The sequence below is a fragment of the Octopus bimaculoides genome, chromosome 7 (assembly GCF_001194135.2).
Source record: "Octopus bimaculoides isolate UCB-OBI-ISO-001 chromosome 7, ASM119413v2, whole genome shotgun sequence".
NCBI classification, from domain to species: Eukaryota; Metazoa; Mollusca; class Cephalopoda; order Octopoda; family Octopodidae; genus Octopus; species Octopus bimaculoides.
The window spans coordinates 88,885,385-88,889,236 of record NC_068987.1 but is presented as its reverse complement, the minus strand read 5'-3'; the positions used below and the strand labels follow the sequence as shown (position 1 = coordinate 88,889,236).

Below are 3,852 nucleotides of genomic sequence, written 5' to 3'. Positions count from 1 at the left end.
TATATGTGTGTGTGGGTTTATGTGAGTGTGTCTGTGTTTGTACCCCTGCCATTGCTTGAAAACCGATGCTGGTGTGTTTATGCCCACGTAACTTTGTGGTTCGGTAAAAGACACCTATAAAATAAGTACTAAGCTTACAAAGAATAAGTCCTGGGATCGATTTCTTGGATAAAAACCCTTTATGGCGGTGCTCCAGCATGACCACAGTGAAATAACTGAAACAAGTAAAAGAATAAAAGACTGTACTACATGTAGGATTGTGTCAGCCTTCACAATAATTGCAGAGAATCCACTTCAATACCAGGTCGTGGCACTCTGTCGGTTGCGACGACGAGGGTTCCAGTTGATCCGATCAACGGAACAGCCTTCTCCTGAAATTAACGTGCCACTGGCTGAGCACTCCACAGACACGTGTACCCTTAACATAATTCTAGGGGACAATCAGCATGACACAGAGTGTGGCTAGGCTGACCCTTTTGAAATACAGGTATAACAGAAACAGGAAGAAAGAGTGAGAGAAAGTTGTAGTGAAAGAGTACAGCAAGGTTCGCCACCATCCCCTGCCGGAGCCTCGTGGAGCTTTAGGTGTCTTCGCTCAATAAACACTCACAACGCCCGGTTTGGGAATCGAAACCGCGATTGTACGAGTACGATTCCGCTGTCCTAACCACTGGGCCATTGCGCCTCCACACAATAATATAATAATAGAACGTGATAGATGTTCTCTCAGAGATTTTCAAATGAGTGGTTAGTACAGATAAATGTCAGTGTTTCGACTTTTATCGAATTTATGATCCAAAGACAGCTTGTCAAAATGTTCGAATGCTTGCAGAAGTGTGAATAATAGCTTTAATCCAATGACACCAAAATTATAGGAAGGCGTTAAATCATACTAAATTATCTCCGCTGTGTTTTCATGCATAACGATGTATAAAAGAAGTTTTTTTTTTCTACAAGGCCCAGATAATGGGACAAGAGAAATTTTGAATTTATGACAAAATGCGGGAGAACAAAAAAAAAGTGTATGTGTATACATTGCGTACGTACAGATATGCATACATACATACATATACATGCACAGACCCACGTATGTATGTATGTATGTATGTATGTATGTATGTATGTATGTATGTATGTATGTATATGTGTGTGTGTGTGTATTTAAAGAGAGAGTGAGAGAGAGAGAGACAGACAGACAGAGAAGGAAAATTTTGACATTGTCTTCGGAATATCCGGTGGTAAACTGAAACTGATACATACCGAGAGTTCTTCAATTCAATGCTAAATTGTTTTTCAGGTATAACTTCCCATAAACACAAACATTAATAATAATAATAATAATAATAATAATAATAATAATAATAATAATAATGATAATAATAATAATAATAGAAATAACGAATTTCTAAATCTCTCAGTGAGATTTAAGCAGTAGTGGTGCGATAAAGTAGTTGTATACTGCCAACTTAACGTGACAGTCCCAATAAGGGAATACACTACTGCTGTTTAGCCCTACGAAGCCAGACCTCTTCCTATTAGGCCTTGACACACTTTCTGTGCCCTTAGTATATCCATACAAAGCTTAGACAGATTTCTTCAGCTAGCCCGCCATGCTACTTCAGGCTGATGACGAGCAATGACTCAGAAACATGTCCCTGAATGCAGGCTGGGATGGTTGGAGGAGTTTGTCTCCCCTACTATAATAATAATAGAAGTTCAGAAAAATAGTGTTCATGGAAACTGCACTTATCCTACATAAAATACTATGTTATCCAAAATTTTAAAACAAACTTTCTTATGTCTTCTTAAACATTCTCTAGAACAATAATTTGTGCAAAACCAAATATATGGCACCCTAGGCATAACACCAACTTGAACTTCTAACTTGTTGTCTCCTGAGGTCTCTGGGTGAGACTTGGAGTCAACTTATACAGATACAAAGCAAAAGTCAAACATAACATAATAACAATAACTGCCCTGACGCAGTACCAGGCAGTGGCTCTCATCGATTCGGTTCTTAACTGATTGCAATTGTTAACATGTATATGTCTTGTCTTGGTGTAAGAGATGAGCTACAGCAAATATTCTGCTCAATACGATAAATTTGCTTTACGTTTGCTTGACCTTAACCTGTTGAGCATGTCCCTTTGTGGCTGATAATATGTGCATCTCTGATCATGAGCTGGAGTTGTGGAGGAGCATTATAGCAATGGGCTGAGAGGGATTCTATGTGATTTGAATGATTCACCCTTGGAAACGTGGTATTTTTCGTTCATCGTCCATAGACAGCCCTTATTCAGGGACATTTTGAGCGGGTCGAGCTACTCGATCTGATTAAAAATCTAACTGGGCCCCACCTGCGAGGTCATACGCTGTTTATCTTGTTAAGAGATCACCATGTCACGCATATATGATTGTGATGCATATACTTGGTGTACTCTTATCAGACAAATGGGTGTATTGGGCTTCGTAAATTTGTACCCTAGCGTCACTTTGGTGGGGTGTGCTGCTCTCTCACTCAATAATAATAATAATAATAATAATAATAATAATAATAATAATAATAATAATAATAATAATAATAATAATAACAACGATAATAATAACGATAATAATTACGATAATAATAACGATAATAATAATAAAAAAATATTCAGACAAATACATAACAAAAACACCAGGAGATACAAGTATATATAACATACAGAAAATAGCACTATGAGGCACCGCACACATCCTACGTAAAGCACTCTCAATACAGTGAAAATAATAACGCCACAACACACCACAGCACATACCCAAGGTACACAGAGTTACACTCGGTAGTGCAATGAAAGCACGTAAAAAAATAAAACTACTGAATAATGATAATAATAATAATGATCGCAGTGCCAGACAGCGGCTCTCATGGCTTCTGATCTTAATTGATTGGAAGTGTTATCATGTACATTGCTTTGTCTTGGTATAAAAGATGGGTTACAACAAATATTCTGCTTAATACTAGATTTGCTTGTTAGTTGCTTGACTATAACCAGTTGAGTATGTCCCTTGGTGGCTGACGATATGTGCATCTCTGATCATGAGCAGAAGTAGTCGGGGAGCATCATAGCCATGTGTTGAAAGGAATTCTTTGGGGTTTGAATAATTCACCTTTGGAAACATGGGTGTTTTGCTCAACATCCTTAAGCAAACCTTATTCAGGGACCTTTTGAGAGGGATGGGCTACTCGATCTGAAGAAAATTCTAACTGGGCCCCCACCTGCAAGGTCATGCGCTGTTTATATTGATATGAGATCACCATGTCGCGCACATATGATTGTGATGCATGAGCCTGGTGTACCCTTATCAGACGGGTAGTCATGATGGATATATTAGGCTTCGTATATTTGAACCCCAGTGTCACTTTGATGGCATGCAATGCTCTCTCACCCAATAATAATAATAATAATATCATACATTATGTATGTCCGTAAATGTACACATACACAGATGTACACACATACGCATACATACATGCATACATATACACACAAATACATGTACATGTCTCTCTCACTCAATCTCTCTCTGTGTATATATATATATATATGTTTGTGTGTACTCGTACTTCGCATTTTTTGTACGAGTTTCGTGACGTCGTGTGCCCAGATATGCATATATATATATGGGAGATTATACAAAAAATAACAACAGACGAGGACAGGTGGTGTAAATAACAAAAGTATATATTAGTATGACGCTCGGGAATACGGAAAGTCTTTGACGTTTCGAGCTACGCTCTTCAACAGAAAGAATACGGAGACAAGGAGAAAAACACGGAGAAAAAAAATTGAATAGTGTTCAGTCAACGGT

At 38.0% G+C, this 3,852-nt stretch overlaps 1 protein-coding gene across 1 annotated transcript in view; it reads right to left on the bottom strand.

Annotated features, from left to right (window-relative positions):
• The window catches only part of LOC106870565 (QRFP-like peptide receptor), a 73,878-nt gene that overhangs the window by 66,337 nt on the left and 3,689 nt on the right, over positions 1 to 3,852 (bottom strand). The window lies entirely within an intron of this gene.